This window comes from Achroia grisella, unplaced genomic scaffold, assembly GCF_030625045.1.
Source record: "Achroia grisella isolate CSIRO2021 unplaced genomic scaffold, CSIRO_AGI_Agris_v1 utg509, whole genome shotgun sequence".
In the NCBI taxonomy this organism is placed as follows: Eukaryota; Metazoa; Arthropoda; class Insecta; order Lepidoptera; family Pyralidae; genus Achroia; species Achroia grisella.
Window position 1 is genome coordinate 1,059,911 of NW_026712902.1, and position 24,205 is coordinate 1,084,115.

Sequence of the window (24,205 nt, forward strand, 5' to 3'; positions counted from 1 at the left end):
GGTGTGCTAACCGCTAGAGCACTGAGACCGTCAATCGTATGAATTCATAACTGGTATACTGATATCTTCATAACTGGTATACTGATATGTATAGTGACTTGTGCTTAGCTTGTGATGTAATTTAGAAAGAAAGAAAGAAAGAAAATATTTTATTCAGTGCAATGTAAAAAATACAATATAAACAACAAACGAAAAAAAAGAGCAAATAAAATGTACATATAATTAAACTTAATTTACCATGTAGATAATTAAAAATAAACATAAAATAATCATTTTTTACATCCAAAATGCACTGATATGGATCCACTCAGCTATAATGTATGTCCTAGGTGAACATACAGCTGGTTTTCAGTGGCACCAAAAATATATATATAAAAGGGGGAGAGAGAGAGGGCACTATTTAAAATATTAATGATAATAATTAAAACAAAATTACAACTAATAAATACAAACCAATTACATATACTAGAAAGAACAAAATAGAATAAAATAACATTAATAAATATAAACATTAAACATATATATATACAACTACTTTGCCGTAAGATTTATAGGTTAAATAGTACATAGATAATTCTTGTATAATTTTTTAAAAGTGAATAATGATTAATTTAACAAAAAAAAACTACTAATTCATACATACCGACGACCTCGGTGGTCTAGCGGTCTAGTCTACCGCTTTACGACCGATGGTCGCGGGTTCGATTCCTCGCACGGCACAAACATTTGTATTCATGAGTATGATTGTTTGTATCGGTCTGGGTATTTTCTATGTATAATATGTATGTATTTTCGAAAAAAAAAAATATATCTATGTATTTGTATCAGTTGTCTAGGACCCATAACACAAGCTTTAGCTAGCTTAACTTGGGTCTAGATGGCGCTGTGTGAATTGTCCTGAGATTATTATTATTATTATTATACACAACTCATGTATTACAAAGAATAACATCACGAAAGCGTAAAAACCGACTATTTTCATCTGAAACCTCTGAAGAATAGGAACCGGTAGCGTAAATCATAATTTTTGTGAATTTATCACTCCCAAAGGAATCGAGGGGTTTCTGTTCACATTGTATTACCTGAGGTAACTCCAATATCACTATTGATTTTAACTAGGCGTTAAGTTTGGTTCACATTTATTTTTATGTACGTAAAAGGCAAACTTGCTGACAATTCTCGTGGGCCACGTCATCATGAGTCGGTTATGGTAATCCTTATACATATAACTATGCGTGTTATATATATATATATATATATTCTTGGAAATAAGACCAGAAGTGATTTTTTTTAAAAAGAAATAATTACAGCTGCGTAAGGAAATTAAACTCAAAAATAAATTTATAACAAAACTATGTTATTGTAACCGTTTAACAATACATCTGAATTTAACTAATACGAATCAAAATGATAACTTCTTACATCGCTTATTTTATACTGCAAAAATAAATAACCACGAAAACTAATTACAAACAGAAATAATTAACCTCCAATTCAAATCAAACAAAACTACACTATGAACTTAAACAGATTATAACCGATAGGTAAACTAGCAGAGTAACGACCTAACAGTCTAAATCACAAAGTGAGAGTGTATCGGTTCTTTTTCGGACTACTCTAATGCTGTTGGCCGTAGCTGGCCTTTACAGCTTCACCAGACGTTATGGGGCGAGTGCAGATGGCACTCCAAACCCGCGGAAGGACTTATGGAACGGCTGAAGGCCAACTCCTGCCTGACGGATACGACTTTAGTCTGAGGGCACCACTAGGGGTTCGAACCTCGGCTCAGGCCGTCGTAATTTCGATCCCCGTTTGAATTGGACGGGGGATCGATCGGAGGGGAGTATGTCGGTTCCGAGAAGGCATCGCCTTTTATAGGGTCTCCCCTCCACTCTTAATCTTCTTTCCAACAATATAATAAAGAGACCGGACGGTATGAGTTTGATTCCATGGAAGATGGGCCGGGTGCTGGTATGGGATGCAACCTGTGCAGACACGCTGGCCCCATCCCATCTACATGGAACCAACAACAGAGCTGGTGCGGCATGTGAAGAGGCTGAAAAAGCCAAAATATTTAAATACAGGGGTCTAGGCTCCGAATATGAATTTGTCCCATTCGGTGTCGAGACCCTTGGTCCGTGGGGTCCTAGCGCTATAAGACTTTTCAAAGAAATAACGAAAAGGTTAGTCGACATCACAGAAGACCGAAGAGCTGGCAGCTACCTTGGACAAAGAATTAGTCTAGCTATTCAAAGAGGGAACGCTGCCAGTATCTTCGGAACGTTGCCTAAAAGGACCCCTTTTAATAATATATTTTAGTCATCATATTATATTTTTTTATGCTTTTTAATTTTAGGTTCTTAAAAAAATCACTTTCTCATTTGTAATATGCGTGTTAATATATATTTTATTTATTTATTCAATTAATGCAATATAAACTTACAGCTAATTGTTAACACGTTTATATTTAGAAACTATTATGCATAACTATATACACTAATTAACCATATAAAGACAGGTCAATGTACCTGTCTTTATATGTTTAATTATATTTATTACTAGCTGTACTCGCGACTTCGTCCGCGTGGAATTTAACTTTATTTTTCTAAAATAAAAGTAGCCTAAGTTACTCCTTATTACATCAGCTACCTGTCAAAAAAGGTCCCGTCAAAATCGGTCCAGCCATTTCGGAGATTTCCGATTAAACAGACATAAAAATTGTAAAAAGTGTTATTTTAGTGTATGTACCGTGTTTACATGCATATGCATGAAGTAAAAAACGGTTATTTCAATATTACAAACAGACACTCTAATTTTATTTATATATATCTATAGAAGGCGAGGCTTCTGTAAGAAATTATAAAATATTTTAAGAACAATTAGAAATAGAAACAATATTTATTAAAAAAAACTTAATGTAAGTTGTTTTAATTAATCCTTTTTTTTTATACTACGACAGTTTATATATATAAATTCAGTATATTGGCAGAATACTTACTTATCCCAAGAAGAATGAGCAACGAGATCCGCAGAAGAACCAGAGTGACCGACATAGACCAAAGAATTGCGAAACTGAAGTGGCAATGGGTAGAGCACATAGCTCGTAGGACAGAATAGTTGGGGCAGTAAAGTCCCCGAGTGGCGACCACGGACCGGAAGACACAGCGTGGAAAGGCCTCCAGCAAGTTGGACCGACGATCTGGTCAAGATCGATAGAAGGTATTGGATGCGCAGGACGGACCGTCGTGGAGTTCTTTGGAGGAGGCCTTTGTTCAGGAGTGGATGTCTTCCGGGCTGTAATGATGATTATTGTTTTAGTTAATAAAATTAAAAAACATTTTCACACTGTAGGTAACAGAATTATTTAGTTTTGCACGGTTTATTTCAGTCATGTACCAAACTCGTTGAAACCAGTTTCCTATACAAAATCTACATTCAGCCGGATTCCTTTGACGTTCCAACCGAGCGTTGGCTCCGTTCACGAAAAACCAAATTCCCTTTTAGTTTTACTGAAACTAAATTAAAGCTCGTACTGACTCTGAAGCTGAAGAAAGTTTAAAAAAAAATCCATTTTTTTGTATTTTTTTTTTTATGTTCTTGGACTGACAAACTGGTGAAGATTTGTGGTGTGTATATCTATACATATAAATAAAATTGGAGTGTGTTTTTTACTATATCCATATGAAACTACGGTACATACACTATATTACATACATACGGTATATAAATGTGGTACATAGACCAAAATAACACATTTTACAATTTTTGTCTGTTGTTCTTTTGTTCCGGCTAATCTCTGAAATGGCTGGACCGATTTTGACGGGACTTTTTTTGGTACTAATGTAATAAGGAGTAACTTAGACTACTTTTATTTTAGAAAAATAAAAGTTAAATTCCACGCGGACGAAGTCGCGGGGACAGCTAGTAGCAAATATAATTTAATACAGTTTCCATCACAGTTGGACTTTACATATAACTGTTACTTAGCAACATGAATACTAATTTCAAAAGTGATTATTTATTCTTTTTTTTCTAAAATCAATGTGCTTGATACAAACAAACAAAAGACTATCTGATGGTAAATGTCTATTTGTCTATTTTAGTAACTGATAATTATGACAGGTGTTGGTCTAAATTAGAGGCGAGGTACAACAATAGGTAGATAGATACATAGATAAAAATTTTATCGACTTTAAAGATACACACACACAAGCCACTGTAATAATAAGAACAAAAATAAAAAAAAGACATACAATTACTTTAGTCAAGTCAAACAAAATACAATACACAACAAATATACAAATAAAATGAAATGCAATACAGTTAACAACAAAAAAAAACGGTATGAGTAACGTAGTGTGTATGCTAGCCCATACGTAAAAAGGCAGCACCTCAGTGTATTGTTTATTGAATACAAGCATCATGCTGATATTCAGACACTGCCCAGAGACATTCCGTATCTGTTGCATTTCATTCTCAAAAGATTATTGTACCAGAAAAATAATGTAGAATCGGCTCAATTTAGTAACACTAAACCAAACGTATTTCATGTAATGACTAATGTAAATTGTCACTTTTGTAATGAAAGCCACAAAATAAGTATATGCATAAAGTTTGCAAAGAAAAATATTGACTGCAGAAAAAGATAAGTGCGAAAGGTGATAGAGCATTTCGCAATGAAGAGTGAAGGAATCGTGAGATTGCCTTTCAAGAATTCAGAACACAGCAACGATAAACCATCTTATTCACGAGATATAGCAGAAAAAGATTAATTAATTTAGAAACGAGGTTAAAGAAAGATAGAAATCTTCAGAATGTTGTACGGTTCTATCTACCTAATCCTAAGTATAGCTGTATTTGTGAACGACCAATAAACTATATATATAGATCAAGTAAAGTATTTGGTTTATAGTATCCTAAGGAACTCAGGGTTTTTCATCAGCCTAATACCCAGAACACAAGCTCTGCTTAGCTTGGGAGTAGATGCTTTGTGTGAATTGTCCTGAAATTACACACTACAATACAGTACGTATTGGAGAAAATAATAATAATAAATTAGGAATTCAAATTGATATACCATTTTTTTAGTATCATCCAGATTTGAACTCACGACCTTTCTTAATTGGGCTAGTTAACTGCTACCCTGCATACACTCCGTACTATTTATGATGTCGTTAAATATTCATGAGGCAATTGACTGATTGACATGTGTTTATACAACACTAGAATAATCTGTAGGATGTAACGAGCGAGTCTAAAATAATATTCTATGTCAATAACGATCCGATACCAATGCTTACGTGACGTGAAATCAAGCACCCACGTCCCTGTTTCTTGTGTACAGCTGATTCACACTGAACGTAATGTACGAAACAATGCACAGAAATGAGGTAGCTTCATTTGTTTTAATTAATTAAAATAAAGAATGATTTCTTAGCATTCCGTGTGTTAGCGACTGACCGCCGAACTCTTTTGATATTTTTATCATTTTTAAATTTATATGTTTGAAGAGTTTTCTTTTTTAGATGTCATGTTATTTGATATATTTCACTTTATTGTATTATTCACTCATTGTCTTTTGATTAGTTCGCAACTGTATTTAACTATATTTTACTATCATATTCTATACGTGTTTTCATCATTTAGACACCCATACAGTCCACCGATCCATTACACCATGGATTCACTGTGCGGGTGCTGCAGTCGTGTGGCAGTCAGGGAAACTCCGTGCACTTTCTGGAACTTACGACCTGGGTGTAGGTTTAAAAGGGCCCTTGCCAGCTTACGTTAATACTCACCTTCGCCGCTCGTGTTTCTCTCCCTATCCAATCAAATCTGGTAGGAGTCTGCTGGTGCAGCTTTAGAGACAATACCGCCTGATTTGTGATCGTCACCGATTCGATTCCTGGCTCGATACAGACACATTCATGAGTATAATTGCTTGTATCGATCTTGATGTTTTCTATGTGTATTATGTATGTATTTAAAAAAATTATTTTAGTATACCCATAACACAACCTCTGCTTACCTCGGTTCTGTAGCGTATCAGAGATGTTTGCAGCAGCGCGGATAGATGGTTTTAAAGCCATAATGCGAAATAGAATTGCATCACTGATGTGTAGAATTCGAGGGAGCCTAAACAGCCTCCTAAACACCATATCAAATATGTCGGACTATCCGCTCCAGAGACACGGGACATCGCTGCACTACTGCGGACCCAGTGCTTTCCGAACGTGGAAATAGGCATAAATATATGAATTGAATGAATAAAATTGTAATTTACTATAATTTATAAGTTGTTTACATATTATGGATATATATTCGAAATAAATATAATCATGAGTGCGGTTGGTGTGAATGAGCCAGATTGTAAATTTATCATATCAATATAACAATACATAAGCTCAGAATAGATTTAGTAACATGTCAACGTCCTATCAAAAACATAGTCACGCAAACTAATTTGTGATATTCATGAGTCATGATCCTAATAGTATAGAACCTGTTTACTAATACCATAGATAAGATAATATTACATACTAATACAACGTAATATTGTGTTATCTGTGCTAATACTGAGAGAAATTCAAATTCAAATTCTTATTCAAATTCTAAAAGAGCAACACAAGTTTCTTGCTTATTCTTCTTGTGATGAATCTGCATTCCGAATGAGTGGTGGAATCAAAATATGACTATTCAAAAATGCTTGTAATGAGTTTATTTGAATAAAGATTATTTCTATTTCTATTTCTATTTCTAAGAATGAAACGAAATTGTTTATTCAAATTCAAATTGAAAACTCGTTTATTCATGTAGGACATTTTAGCCGTTTTTGAACGTAATTTTTTCTATATTATAACTTTTTAGTTCAGTATATAAATCCAATTGAGAAGAACTGGCAAGAAACTCAAGCAGCACTCGTTCACGAGTATGACGGATGAGGCAGCCATCACTGCGCTCGACCATATTTTAGGATGCCCAATAATGATAATGCAAGTCAGTTTTTCGTAACTAACCTAACCACTCAGCCTCTTAACAGCCTCGCAAAACCGCCAATGTTTATGGTACTGGCAAGCCCAATAGATGTTTCAGAGCTGAAAGCGATACGTCTGTGTCCTGAAACGTGGTTAATTGCGAGCGACGACAAAAATGTCGCTCCAATTAGTTAATTAGTCAGATTCACGAGTTTGTATTCACCGCGTAATATGCAGATTTGAGTTTCCGCGATATTCTTCGGTACAGATTTATGTGTTCAATATTTACTGTTGGATATATCTTACGATGTATATTGCGTTTATTTATTTTACATATGAGATATCAACAGCTGATTTCTCTTGTCTTTATCTATATAAAACTTTCACTTGAATCACTCTATCTATTGCTATAAACTGTATTGAAATCCGTTGCGTAGTTTAGAAGATATAAGTGAACAGACAGCGGAAGCGACTACATTTCATACTATATAAAGATGTAAAGATTATTGTAAAAAATAGGACTTGTAAGATTTACTAATTAAATTCATTCATTCGTAATTTAAATGAAATTTCCTACTTCCCACGATCTTCCATTGTTCTCTTTAAATGTTGAGACTACACTAGTTTAATTTTGTCCTTAATTTACTTATCAATTGTTAATTAAGTATTTAATTAGACCAAGACAAGTAAATTAAGAATAAAATTAAAATAAATACACATATAAATATTATTATTCCATTATTAACACACGAACGGACAAACTGGAAGCGTCTGAAATGTGGTATTGGAGAAGAACGAAAAGAATCAGTTGGAAAGATAAAATAAGATAAAATAGGAAATGAAGAAGCAAAGGATTAAAGAGAAGAGACAGATCATGAATATTATTACATAAGAAACTATCTGTCCCGACAAACGTTGTTTTGCTATATAAATTATAATTGCTATTAAAAAGTAGAGGTTGGTGATAGAAGGATGACGTTGTATGTATGTAGCGCCATCTAGACCCAAGTTAAGCTAGCTACAGCTTGTGTTATGGGTACTAGATAACTGATACATATACATAGATATTTTAATATGTCAAATATGATATGAAGATATGTTATGAGATATATGTAGATCATAAATATTATTAAAAATATATGAGAGAATATGTATTATAAATTACATGCGGGTTATGAAATTTTGTCAATTTTAAACCGATCGGGCTGAGACTTTGCGTGCATAAAGCTACTATGACGTAGGCATCCCCTAAGAAAGGATTTTGATAAATTCCACCCTTAAGGGGATAAATTAACACGTGCGAAGCCGCGGGTAAAAGCTAGTTTATACATATAATTAGTAAATCACGGGAGTATTTCGGTGTCACCGATAATGTAATGTAATCACCGATATTTCGGTGTTTCAACAGCCATGATTACGGAAAAACTTTGTTTATCTGTGTAATCTTATACTATTACAAAGATAGTATCTTTGTAATAGTACAAGCCGATAAATTGAAATATTTGTAATGCATCCGTGCGAAACCTAGTCGCTAGTGGTATATACAATGAACAAGTGACTTATGTACCACTCGTAGATACACTTGAAAAATGGCACACACAGAAACATTAATTACCACTGTCACACAAACAAAACGTGAACTCTCCAATTACATAATTACTCAGCATTCTGCCTCTCGTTGTGTTGACGAGTCTTTTAGCAGCGGAGTGGGATCGCGGTTTGTGGTATGTGGTATGTGGTATGACTGCATTTGTGGTATTTTAAATTACCAACAACAAAAGGGGTGAAATTAATTGGATCGGATTCCGGTTTGCGAGGATTCGTCTCATTTCTCGTATATTCGGTATTTTCTATAAAATGTATATTGTACTAGCTGTCCCGGCATTTGCCATGCAAACGTTGTTTTGCCGTTTATTTTGATTAATTTAAAGGGAATAATATAGGAGTTGAAAGTTTGTATGAAACTTTGTCAATTTTAAACCGATCGGGCTGAGACTTTTCATAAACACTATGACGTAGGCATAATCCCGTAGGAATAAATCAATCCCTAATAATAAATAGGATTTTGATGAATTCCACCCCTAAGGGGATAAATTCGAGCGCAGTGTATATTATAAACTTAAATTTAAACCCAATTAAGCTACAGTTTAAAGTTGTAAAGAACTCAGAAATCATCGTCACATGCTTCTTCCCTATCCCATTTATTTGTGGTCGTCGTAATATGTTTTTCTCCTCCATTCATCCCTGTTCGCAGTCATCTGCTCTTATCACTACGACTGATTTAATCTTATTATATATTTTTTTTATTTTTTTTTATTTGAGCCTATACAAATATAAATAAATAAAGTTTTGCTGGTTCTTGGTAGTTATAAAAAAATATTATTCAAAATCACGTTTCGACTAAAATGTAAAATGTAAACTATATAAGGATTGTTTAAAAGAGCATGAACACACAAGTATATACGAAAAAAAAAATATCTTGTATTTGTTATTCTAATAATATAAATGATTTTCTATTCTATTCTGAAATAAATATTTTGGACAAAAAACTTTTCTGTTGGAAACTTGTACTATCAATGTATGAAAAGACGAAATTGCCATTTTCCCTAAAGCTGAAATTACGAAAGTGACGCAATTTCATCCTTTACAGCGTTACCTATTTAATTTTTAAATGAAACAACAATATCAGTAAAAAAATATCTAGCAAGAAATTTGGAACAAGTGTTTCAACTTCGAAAGGATTTTGATTAATTCTAACCCAGTTGACTAATTTGGGAATAAAATAGGAGTTGAAATGGTTTATATGTATATGCAACTGATTTTGCAGTTTTTATATGGAGGAGGAAGGTTTATATGTATAACTAACTTTTACCTGCGATTTGCATGCGTTAATTTATCCCCTTAGGAGTGGAATTTATCAAAATCCTTTCTTAGGGGATGCTTACGTCATAGTAGCTTTATGCATGCAAAGTCTCAGCCCGATCGGTTTAAAATTGACAAAGTTTCATATTAACTTTCATCCCCTATTTTATCCCTTTGGGGGTAGAATTAATCAAAATCCTTCTTAGCGGATGCCTACGTCATAACATCTACCTACATGCCAAATTTCAGCCCGATCCGTTCAGTGGTTTGGGCTGTGCGTTGATAGATCACTACGTTAGTCACCTTTGAGTTATATATATTTAGATGTACAGCCGTATAAAGCCGAGGGGATAACTAGTTATACGAGGGTCAAACTGAAAGTTCTTAGAAAATCAAAAACTGATTAAATTAGCATAGTTATTACCGTTATTTTATCTTTTCAAAATAGTGTCCATTCACGTCAATACATCGCTGCAACCGATAGAACCACTGAGAAAAGCACTTTGCCCACTCGTCCTTAGGGGTCTCTTTGACTTCTAAACGTAGCCACCGAATCCTCGGCGTCCATAAAACGATTTCCTCGAACTTTTGCTGTCATTTTTCGGAATAAATAAAAATCGCAAGGTACGAGGTCGGATATAAGGCGAATGACCCAGTGGTTCTACGTCTGAGTCGATTATCATTTGCCTGGCGGTGTGCAACGAAGCATTGTAAACCTGGTCTCACGCACTGGCAAACAATTGTTACTGTACCACTCTGCAGTAACTGTTTTTCGATCCTCTAAAAAAAATGACCTGTTCTTCCAAAGAACGTACATTAACTCCTCAGAAGGAAACACCCACTGAGCTGACTGTCTTTTTTTCGGGATCATAACAGTAAATCCAGCTTTCGTCTCCCATAACTATGTTAAAAGAATTTAGTCACCTCCGTTAAATCTTTCAATCACGGCACCAATCAACCCGACGGAGTTTTTGAGCCTCAGTGAAATTAAAGGTATCCACCGGGCACAAGGCTTCCTGACCGCCAAATGTTCATATATGACTCATACAATCTTTACATCTGTAATAACTCTTTTGGTTCTACGCCGCACACGGATGTTATCTTCGGTTGTCGCCGTAGAAAAAAAATCATCGGTACATTAGTGCGACCACGTTTTTGTTGTAAACAGTGGCAAACGGGGCTTCATCGATAATAGTTAGTCTATCAGCACTTAGATGACATCGAAAGTCATAAAAAATCATCACACGAAAATTTTCTCGTGTTAAGTTCATGATAACGTTACACAGACTATTTTCAATTTGCCGCCAAACCGTAAAACACATGACATACGAATAAATTATATACTCAGTACTATTCGTAAAGAGTTCCATTTTCAAAATTTTAACAATTTTTTTTATTATATTGCTCTCGTACTAAAAACTTTTAGCCCTCGTATAGTATATTTGATGACTGTTCACTTAAATCTTTAAACTAAGCAACGGAATTAATGCTGTTTTTAGCAATAGATAGAGTGATTCAAGAGGTAGGTTTATATGTACAATACATGTAAAACTGGTTCTGGCAAGTTCTTAAATAAAAAATTACGTAGATTAGTATTTTGCTACAAAAACTTCGATAAGTTACTTACTTCAAATGTCAAATTAAATGAAAGAAAATATTTTTATATATATAATTGAAATGAAATCATTCTTACTTTCATTTATTGTAACAATACATAGATATATTTAGCTGGCTGCGTCCTCTATTGTGAATGGAATACAATATAACAAAGTAACAAACAATTGTATGAGTGGTGAGGTCAAGACATCGCAGAATACTGCTTTAAGTAACAACCAGTCTTTTGAAAATAATTAAAGCCGGTCCGGTCAATTATGTAATAATAATAATAGCTCTAAAAAATACAGTAGAGTTTCTTAAATCTAATGAAACCAAAAATATTTTAAATCATTTTGGTTTGTTTTATTTTAGCCGCTTATGAACGTCTAATTTTTTGTATGTATATTGTTTTAACGTCCGTACGATATATAATATAGTATATTATATTTTTTAAGGTTTTTAATTTTAGGTTCTTAGTTGTACAATTAAGTTATGTAAATAAAACAACATTATTTTTGATAAACTAAAGGGTACATATATATTCTTATTGATTTCATGTACTTTTTTAAAACATATTTACAGTCTGCACTCTTTCTCTACATATAGTATAATATAATATAATATATCTATATGTATATTACACTACATATGATCTGCCTGCGCTGTATGACAAACTTCAAATACATCTGTAAGCACTTGAGACTCTTGGAGTAACAAAAGATAAGTACGCTTAAATCTTATTTCCTATGGTAGAGTCAGTGTTACCGGAAGAAATACTACGCGCATTGAACAGGCATAGGTGCGATAATAACAAAGGACTCTCTGAACTTGTCGAATTTTTGAGACAAGAGGTAGAGTCGGAGGAGAGAATGCAGTTAGCTCGACAAGGTTTCATAGGTGCGACAATAACAAAGGACTCTCTGAACTTGTCGAATTTTTGAGACAAGAGGTAGAGTCGGAAGAGAGAATGCAGTTAGCTCGACAAGGTTTCATAGGTGCAACAATAACAAAGGACTCTCTGAACTTGTCGAATTATTGAGACCGGAAGAGAGAAAGCTCGACATGGTGTCATAGGTGCGACAATACTCTCTGAACTTGTCATTTTTGAGACAAGAGGTAAGTCGGAAGAGAGAATGTAGTTGGATCGACAAGGTTTCATAGGTGCGATAATAACAAAGGACTCTCTGAACTTGTCGATTTTTTGAGACAAGAGGTAGAGTCGGAGGAGAGAATGCAGTTAGCTCGACATGGTTTCATAGGTGCGACAATAACAAAGGACTCTCTGAACTTGTCGAATTTTTGAGACAAGAGGTAGAGTCGGAGGAGAGAATGCAGTTAGCTCGACATGGTTTCATAGGTGCGATAATAACAAAGGACTCTCTGAACTTGTCGAATTTTTGAGACAAGAGGTAGAGTCGGAGGAGAGAATGCAGTTAACTCTAACGCCAACATCATCTAGTGAACCAAAGTCACCTACTATATGCTTTATGTCAGAAACAAAAACGTAAACAAAAGAATAGCGTAAAAATTCTATAATATGCATATGGTGTGACACGATTCTATATATATATAATCGTATCGGACGGACAGACAGCGGCAGCGACTTTATTTTATACTATGTAATGATAACTATCTTCACACGGCTGTACAAATATTACACATACGAGTATATACCTGCCTCTTCTCATTTATTTAGTATGTATGTGTGTATATATATATATATACATTATTGTTGTTATTAATTCGTTCTGTAATAAATGAGTACAGATTGTTTTGATTCAAATTCCGATAAAATACTCTAAAAATGAACTGAAATTAATATTATTTCAATTTGTTTCAGCAAGCATCAAGCAGTAACATTTGTCTTTCAGTCTCATTCCTGAAACACAGAACAGAATTGTTGAAACAGAAAACTACTATCCAAAACACATAATAAAGTAAGTATTCATATGTTCAATATTAAAATGATGCTGCATCATTTATCACGATAGAGATTTGAGATCCTCAGATCAAAGTGACACGACTGCGCGATATTACACGCATTTTTGAGGGCGTCCCACGGCAACATTTAATCCACCTAGACGCCCGAGACGTTCATAAAGCCGGCCATCACTCACAAGTTTGTCAAATAAAAACGTCACCATATAATTTATATCCCGGATCCCGTGCGAAATAACATTTTCATAGTGATGCGGAAAAATCCCGTGATGTACAGCGGTAACGTGCATCCCGGGAGTTAATCCTGAAACATGTCCGTCATATGTCGGCGCGACGCGACGCGACAGTCGCAGCGAGAATATTCAAGACTAACGATATTTAAACGGTATGATCGTGATAATAGAACGTGATGATGTAAATTGACAACCCTAGATAACGATATTAAAACGGTTGACTACGATAATAGAACGTGACGATGTAAATTGACAACCCTAGACTAACTATATAAAAACGGTATGACCACGATAATGGAACGTGACGATGTTAATTGACAACCCTAGATAACGATATTAAAACGGTTGACTACGATAATAGAACGTGATGATGTAAATTGACAGCCCTGTATCTATAAGGCAACAATAGGCTATGGTGATTACCACCAACCATCCACGACAAGAATCTGCAGATTCTGCCAAACTGAAGAGGAAACGCCGCTTCACATCCTATGTGGTTGTAGCCCACTCATGCATAAACGAAATATCTCCTTTGGAAAGTTTACACTCTTTCCCGAGGAGATAAAAACCATCGCTCCTAAGAATATCCTTCAATTCTTGTCCCTGACGGGTCTAGGTAGTGAACTTTGAAAAAGGGCGAGCACAATAGATCTATGTAGGTCGCAGTGCTATAGGTGCTACAAACATCTGACAATAGCCCAAACAACCCATAAAAAAAAATACCACCAACGAATGGGCCGTATGCTTGTTTGCCACCATCGTAGTAAAAACTACTGTTCAAACAGTCCATCAGGGAAAAAAATATACAAAAATTTGACTTTTATAAGCGGCTAAAATGTTCTACATGAATAAATGATTATTGATTGGATTTGATTTGATAAAAAAAAAAGTAAGACTTCAGATATTAAATTTATTGTAACATATAACTGCAGTAAATTCTATACTAGGACATGTAACTAAATCTCCACTAACAGGCTCCTACCAGATTTCGCTGGGCTGAGAAACACGAGCGGTGAAGGAACCCGGATTACAAGTCCTGGGAACTGTTCAGAATTTTCCTCTCTGCCACACAATGGAGCCAAACAATGCTAAGAACTTCATCTCTAACCATATACAGAAGCATATATAGTTTGACGCAATAATATTTTTGATGCGAAAACAGCAATATTATGATCAGTGTTCATTTTTTTATTTCAATAAATCAATCAATATATGTACCAGATGATTAAAAAAATGATTATAAAGAATATTTGATCATCTTTAACATAAAAATTACAATGTTTTTTCAAATAAAACTTTCCATAAAGCCACTCTAGGATAACACGTGAAAATTACGATACAAATATATTTAACTTTATTATCGTTCCTCAAAATATGAACACATTTACGGTGATTCCTACAACATCGCCGAAGGTGCGTCGTACGGACTAACGGCGAGTTCGTGATTGGAATAGACAATCAGTGGAGACTGTATGCCGATCATATTCAATAAGTACGACTCTATTGCTTTATGTTAAGGTGCAAATTCGCTGTAACAATATTGGACCATTCTTCCCTTGAATGTATTTAATTACCACATCTCGCTTTATTCTTTCACATATTTATGTGAGAGCGTTAGTGCCTAGCGGTATAGTACTCGGCTTTAGATTGAAAGGTTATGGGATTCAATCTGGTGAGAACGTCGGTGCCAATTTTATTTATTTATTTATTTCAGGCTACTAGGCCTATATTATAAATACCTTACAGACTAACATACATATGAAATAATATTATAAAATTAATATATTGAAATTGTCTGTGTGGTCACGGTATGGTACTTGACCTTAAATTGAAAGGTCGTGAGGTTAACCAAACATTTTTTATGTGTATAAAAATGTTTTATGCGTTTAGTATGTGTGCATAATTTATGTTACTGACTACTAGTCACCGGAGATGGTAACACCGATAACAAAGTGATTTATTCGGAGAAGCGGTAAATTCTTCGACAGTCATCAATGATAATGAATATCATGTAAACAAAAATTCCTTATCTTAATTTATTTATTTATTTATTTAAGATGAGGTACTCACATCACTTACAGATAAACCAAAGCGTGTAGTGAGGCAATAATGTAACGTAATGAATAACGTATTTACATACAACAAACAGCACTCAATAAACTTATTAATATTGTCGTGAATAAAATCGACCTCTGGTCGCTCAGAAACCAAGCTATTGAGCAGCGAGATAGCTTGATTCAAAATTCAAAAATTCAAAATTAAAAAATCATTTAATCATGTAGGACATTTTAGCCGCTTATGAACGTCAAGTTTTTACTTTAGAATTTTTTTCCCTACCGTCCAGTTCGGTATATAGATCCAATTGAGAAGAACTGGCAAGAAACTCAATTGAATTACTTTTTTTTTTAAATCCAGTTATTTACAATGCATAGGTATTTATATAGGTGTCTATGTCTAACATTAAATGAAAATCCCGAACATGAACAACTATTGCCATGCACGCTCGTCATTCAAGTAATCGTTTAGCGAGTAATAGGCCTTGCTCAGTAAATATGATTTAACAGATGTTTTGAATTTATTTAAGGGTAATTCCAACATATCCTTTGGTATCTTATTGTAAAATTTTATACCTATTCCCATAAAAGACCTATTGACTTTTTCTAAACGATACTTGGGGACAGCAAGTTTGTCTTTAAATCTAGTATTAATATTATGAATATTGCTGTTTTTTGGAAATAAGTCAAGATTTTTATGAACATATAGGATATTTGAATATATAAATTGAGAAGCAACAGTGAGAATATTTGCCTCTTTGAATTTCTCTCTTAATGAGTCACGACTCTTCATAAAGTAGATCGCTCGAATGGCACGTTTTTGTAATATGAATATATTTTTAATATCTGCCGCTTTTCCCCATAATAATATTCCATAAGAGAGTAAACTATGAAAATAACTGAAATAGAGCAATCTAGCAGTATCAGTATCAGTGTACTGATAAGTGGAAGCATACAGAGGAGGACATGTGGTCCCGATAGTAATACATAGATATATCGTTTATTTGTTTGTTACTAATCACACACAACATGCTCATAAGAATAGACAGTACATAATACGACATAAGATTTATAAAATTGTGTTATTATGTGTGATCTGTAGCAATACAAACAGGTCGAAGCTCAGCGTGGAACATTGTTCAGGGAACAAAACACTGATTTTCAGCTTCAACCCATTTATGGGTACGTGAAAATAATAATTAAAATAAATATAAAATAAAAAGAGCAATATTATTGGTGAGTAATCGACGCATATATAAATATAAACGGAGTATTTCTATATGCATTTGCTATAAATTGGTCGATAAATAAAAGCTAAATTTCTCGAGTCATAGTATATAGCTGTCTCTTCTATATATATATAACATAATCTCAATTGAATGACGAAACAGAAACAAGGCATCCGATATGTCCACTGAGATGTTACAACTAGAGATGTCATAAGATACTTCTTCGTATAGAATTTAATTATTAACCAACTATATACTGTACGCGAACGAAGAGCGCGAGCACAGCTAGTATTAGTATATACTAGCTGTGCCCGCAACTTCGTCCGCGTGGAATTTAATTTATTTTCTAAAATAAAAGTAACCTAAGTTACTCCTTATTAAATCAGCTACCTGCCAAAAAAAGTCCCGTCAAAATCGGTCCAGACAGACAGATAAAAACTATAATAAATGTTATTTTGGTGTATGTTCCGTATTTATATTCATATGCATGTATTAAAAAACGGTTATTTTAATATTACAAACACTCCAATTTTATTTATATGTATAGATAAGGAAGTAAAATATTCTTTTAATAAACACTATTTCGATCAAAATTACACAAATAATTTGCCCGCTCTATTAAAGCAACTGTGTGGCTGAGATAGTGAACCCAGGATAAATCGAGACTGATTTATGAAATCCAGATTGGCCGGATGTCTTGTAACTGTAGACCGCTGATAAATCTGGCCGGAGCTGAAGTGATAAGGATTGGACTCAGTTCAGGATTGACAGCCCTAAGGATACTTGCAGCTTACTTAATGAGATTATAATCCCGGATTAATAAACATAATAATAATAATAATTTTACAAAATTATTATAATTGTGTAAAATAAATAATAGTATATTTAGTAGATAGATAGATTAATTATTAATGTTAGGGTTCACATTAAATATTCTTTATTGCACTTAAATACATTTGTAAGTATATTAATTACAGCTAATGTTAACAAAGGAGGACTTATCTCTAAAAGAGATCTCTTCCAGTCAACCCAATAGAGCGTGGCATAGGAAGTGTTGAGTGGGTTAAAATGTGCAAATTATATTTTTTATGAAATGTCAAAAAACATTGATATTGTTGAAAAATCTACCTTCTTTTAATATTTTAAAAATATTAAAAGAAGGTAGTTTCATTATTACTCGGTCTCATTAAACTAGTTGCGTATAACCCCCACTCATATCTTCTCTGTATAAAAGGGAGGGTTTTTGTAAGCCCCCTCCGATCGATCCCCCATCCAATTCAAACGGGGATCGAAATTACGACGGCCTGAGTCGAGGTTCGAACCCCTAGTGGTGCCCTCAGAAAAGTCGTATCCGTCAGGCAGAAGCTGGCCTTCAGCCTCTCCATAAGTCCTTCCGCGGGTTTGGAGTGCCATCTGCACTCGCCCCCTATCGTCCGGTGAAGCTGTAAAGGCTAGCTACGGCCAACAGCATTACAGTAGTCCGAAAAAAAAAGCCACGGCATTCGATCTTTGAGCACAGGATGTACTGGTTGTATTTTAAATGCTAAAGTGAATTGTGTTAGAGACATTGTTAAATTAATGCTATATAGTTGTTATTTTATTATAATACATACTTTTACTAGTATATAGAATTGATATATCTTACACGAATATAGAGACAATATCTAGAAGTAAATATTACAGAACAAAGACTTTCTGACCAAAGGAGAGCAATTGTAAGACATAAATTGCGGTCTCAAGAAGCATTAAATCAATTGAAAAAAGAAGTCCAAACAAAATTACAGGAAGAAGCAGATGTTAATAATACAAGTACGCTAACATACACTCAAGTTTGTGTCGTGTGAGGAATCGAACCCGCGACCGAACATTAATTGATATACTAAACCGCTAGACCACATCGGTCATGATTGGAGGATTCCCATTGGGACAGGACAAGCGCTCGACGGGTTGCCATTCCCATCAAGCCACAAAAACGTATTACAGAAAATTCTCGAACGTACCGTCAACTTTGAAATAAAATTAACTTCATTAGAATATATTAATAACAATATCGATTAAATTAACTGGGAAACAGACGTAAGCCGATTTAACTGGCCGCTGAAAACTGTAAAATGGGTAGAGTTAAACCTCAGCGAGCAGAACAAAAGTTGGCAAAATAGAATTCCCAGTTCAACGGTATTATGGAATTTTGCGGTTGTCATTTTAAGATTTATTTAACTAATGTATATTTTTGACTACAGAAAGGATAATGTAATATGGACTCTATTCCCCGCAGTTAGCTTCTCATTTGCCATTATTGCATGTAGAGTCCTGGTGTTCTCAGGCTTCACGGAGCGACCTCATCGTTCCGAGAATTTGCGTACGTTGAGTGGCCACTGCAAGCACTCTAGGATTACGTGAACGGCCGTTTCTCCAGCTTCAAAGCAGCCCCGACAGCACTTTTGAATAGTCATATTTTGATTCTACCACTCATTCCGATGCAGAGAAACTTGTGTGTTAGCTTTTTAAGGGATGTTTTTTTGTATAAATAATTACAGTGTAACAAGTAAGAGGCATGCCACAAAAAAAATAGAAATCGCAACGCACACCTTATTAGTGTAATCAGATAATATTGTCCTATTTATTTAAATTTTTTCTATTCAAACGGGGATCGAAATTACGACGGCCTGAGCCGAGGTTCGAACCCCTAGTAGTGCCCTCAGAAAAGTCGTATCCGTCAGGCAGAAGCTGGCCTTCAGGTGCTCCATAAGTCCTTCCGCGAGTTTGGAGTGCCATCTGCACTCGCCCCCTAACGTCCGGTGAAGCTGTAAAGGCCAGCTACGGCCAACAGCATTAGAGTAGTCCGAAAAAAAAACTCATTGTGTACAAGTGTTTGTTAAAGAAACAGTAGCCCGTTATTTTTTTTATACTACTATGGTGGCAAACAGGCATACGGCCCATCTGATGGTAAATGGTTACCGTAGCCTATGGACGCCTGAAACACCAGGGGTGTCACGTGCGCGTTGTCGACCCTTTTTTTTTTTTTATTGGATTGTTTGGGCTATTGTCAGATGTGTAGCACCTGTAGCACTGCGACCTACATAGATCTATTGTGCTCGCCCTTTTCAGAGTTCGCTACCTAGACCCGTCAGGGACAAGAATTGAAGGATATTCTTAGGAGCGATTGTTTTTATCTCCTCGAGAAAGAGTGTAAACTTTCCAAAGGTGATATTTCGTTTATGCATGAGTGGGCTACAACCACATAGGATGTGAAGCGGCGTTTCCTCTTCAGTTTGGCAGAATCTGCAGATACTTGTCGTGCATAGGCTTGTCGAACCTTAAGAAACCTTAATATACTCTTCTTGAAAAACTATTGTCCCTATCATTATTTTATCCAAGTTTAAAATTGCGAGAGGGGTAATGGTAAAAGCGATCCTGCTACCGTGCTACTAGATCCATACAGTAAGGATATTCATCTCGACTTCGATGATGAGCTCAGTCTAGAGGTTAGCTCTCCAACATATTTCAATGGTCACGAATTCGCTGCCCGTATGATAAAAAAAATCATGAATATATATAGAAACCATATATAGAAACACTTTTGAATAGTCATTACATTTTTTTTTAAACCGCTCGTTAATGTTTATTCAAACTTGCGTGTTGCTCTTTTAAATAATTTTATTATTACTTTACATTTTGAATAGTGTGTGTACAAACCACCAATTAGATATTCAATTAAATTGAAAAAATATAACCAACTGGTTAAACAATTAATAAGAGGAAAGTCAGTCATATCCGCTTGTTTCAGGCGCGGTTGTGACCCGGCCCACCACGCCGCCACAAGTCTGGACATTTTATATGTGGCCCAATATATAGTATTTTTATATAAAGCTATGATATTTTGTTGATTAACAGGCGCGGTTGCATCGTATTTTTATATAGCAACACTGCATCGTCGTTTCAGCGGGCCAGAGACAAAATTACGACGATTACAGTTTAATATTCAAAATCTGTCAACGATATCATAGGCAACCATTATAAACCACTATCAAGTAAATTTCCTGGCTAGTTCTTACTAGCCAGGAATCTCCGATTTTCATTACACCATCAAGATCCTCTTCTCACAAAAAGGCGCACACACCGCTCATTCGGAAAGTAGACTCATCAAGAAGAACGAGCAAGAAACTTGGGTTCTGCTCTTTTAAATAAACGTTGTTTACTACTTTTTTAATATATTTAGTACTAGCTTTTCCCGCGGCTTCGCTCGCCTTAATTTATCCTCTTAAGGGTGGAATTCATCAAGATCCTTTCTTAGGGGATGCCTACATCATAGTAGCTTTATGTAGTATGTAGGTTTGGGCTGTGCGTTGATAGATCACTATGTTGGTAAGTCTCCTTTAAGTTATATATATTTAGATAAAGAACTAGTAATACAAGTTGACAAAAAATATATAGAACATAAATAAAATATCTTCCAATATTGCGGACTTGAAGAAATAATAATAAATGACTGTAACATCACCCTAAATGAAATCGTGAAAAAAATAAAGCTGTATAAACGCAATTTCCTTCGCCTGTCCCGATGACAAACGGAAAACTACACAAATATATTTTTACCCTCAAACACCGAATAAAAACTGGACGACCAAACCTTTCTCGTTCGCGATTTCTCCCAATTTTCTAGACCTACACACAAATCTATTTTTTTAGTACGTGTAAATTGTAGAAATGGAAATTGAGAGCAATGTGAGGTCGGTAGTAATAGTAATGTAAATAAAATAGACCCTCAACTAATGATAAAATGTATATTAAAGAAAATTATAGAAATCGATACTAGAAAATATTATTACAATTATAGTTGTATGTGGCGAGTGACGAATGACGTGAGAATATTTTATAGGTGAAATATGAAACGTGTCTGTCTTGTCTGTAAGCGGCCAGTTGTCATGAAAAGAGGTAATGATGTGAAATGATTATAATACAAATATATACAGTACACCATAGCACCATGGCCCAGTAGTTACTCCGATTTACACCGAAAGGTCATGAAATCGAATCTAGAATTGACTGGACATATATATACACACTTATACGCTCACACACGTACGCACGCACACACATGCTGTATGCACTCCATGTTTAAACTTAAAACTAGATGTATTAATTATTGAATTGAATTTTAATGACTGTGTATTATTATTGTTCCACTATTATTTGAAAAGAATACGAGCTGAGTTTCTTGTCAGTTCTTCTCATCTCGATATCATTCCGAACTGACGGTAGATTTGACATATCATAAGAGTCTGTAATAGACCTACATGAATAAAGATATTTTGGATTGAATTACAAATTTATATGAAGGGGAGATCTGGTGTGTAAGGTACAGGTTATAGTTTAGTTTGGGCTCCAGATTTCCCACAAATTATATTTGTGATTTGTATCGTTGGCATTTATAAAATAAAACTGGAATTACGTAATTATAATTTATTATATACTTGCTGCACCCGCGACTACGTCCACGTAAAATATAACGTTATTTTTCTAAAATAAAATTAGCCTAAGTTACTCCTTATGCTGATGTACAGCTACCTGCCAATAAAAGTCCCGTCAAAATTGGTCCAGCCGTTTCAGAGATTAGCCGGAACAAACAAACAGACAGACAAAAATTGTAAAATATGTTATCTTGGTGAATGTACCGTATTTATATTCATATGCATGTAGTAAAAACGGTTATTTCAATATTACAAACAGACACTCCAATTTTATTTATCTGTATAGATAAACTTTTAAATTATACATCTGACTTAATGTACCCATTACTTAATCTATAAGAATATTATAAACCTGAAAAATTTGTTCGTTTGTATGTTTGAATGTGCTAATCTCAGGAACTACTGGCTCGAATTGAAAAAATATATTTGTGTTGGATAGTCATTTGTCGAGGAAGGCTTTAAGCTATATAACATTACGCTACGACCAATAGAAGCGAATCGGTGAAAAATGTTATAAAAACAGGGAAAATTATTCTTGTAATAATAAATGTCAAGTAAGTGTGATGCAGACGAAGTTGTGGGGTCATCTAGTATTATATATACGATCAGACCTCTAACCTCAGTCAGCCCTTAGCGACTTATCTGTCTGCGTCAGGGTTCCTAAACCCAAGGGTTGTTATTTATCATTTTTTTACCAAGACCCGACCTAACTTCAAAGCCAGTCACAACGCCCTTCTCCAATAGAATAGAATGGAAAATCATCTATTCAAATAAACTTAATTTAAGCACTTTTGAATAGTCATAACATTTTATTATCTACCGCTCGTTCGAAAAGCTGTCTCATCACAAGAAGAACGAGTAAGAAACTTGTGTGTTGCTCTTTTAAATAATCCTTGTAAGTTTACATTTACAAGTCGAAACGTGTGAATACAAACTACCAACCAACACTAATTTATTTAGGCTCAAATATAAAAACACAATAAGATTAAATCAGTCGTAGTGATAAGAGCAGACCAGTCCCAACATGCAGCACTCGTTCACAAGTATGGAGTATGACTGATGAGCCAGCCATCACTGCGCTCGACCATATTTTAGGGAGCCCAATGACCCGGCCCACCACGCCGCCACATGTCTGGACATTTTAGTGAGCATGACTACTCATTTCACTCGACCACGTCACAGCTACTTACAATTACACACAGCTAATTGCAATCACATTTGTTCTCCCGTTCCTAAATTTAAACTCAACACTTGATTTCTATTTAACCAAATAAAATCAAAAATCATTTATTCATGTAGGACATTTTAGCCGCTTTTGAAATAGATTTTTGATTTTCTATTTCTATTTCTATTTCTATTTCTAAAATAAAATCAAAAATCATTTATTCATGTAGGACATTTTAGCCGCTTATGAATTAGATTTTTGTATTAATATTTTCTCTACCGTCCAGTTCAGTATACAGATTCAATTGAGAAGAACTGGCAAGAAACTCCACTGAATTCCTTTTTTTAAGTCATGAATACAAATGTTTGCGCCGTGCGAGGCATCAAACCCGCAACCATCGAAAGTAAAGTGTATTATAGCGCTAGTCTACCGAGCCCATCGAAGATTGCGAAGTACAAGCCCGCGGTTTCCCACATATATATAAACTATATTACTGTAAAGTTTCATGAAAATCCGTTAAGTAGTTTTTACGTGAAAGAGTAATATATACATACTCACAGACTTTCGCGTGTATAATATTAGTAATGAACTGTTTTAAAAATAACTCTAGAAATAATATTTATTGATATTATATATATTGACAGCCTCGGTGGTCTAGTGGTTTAGCACACCGGTTTACTATT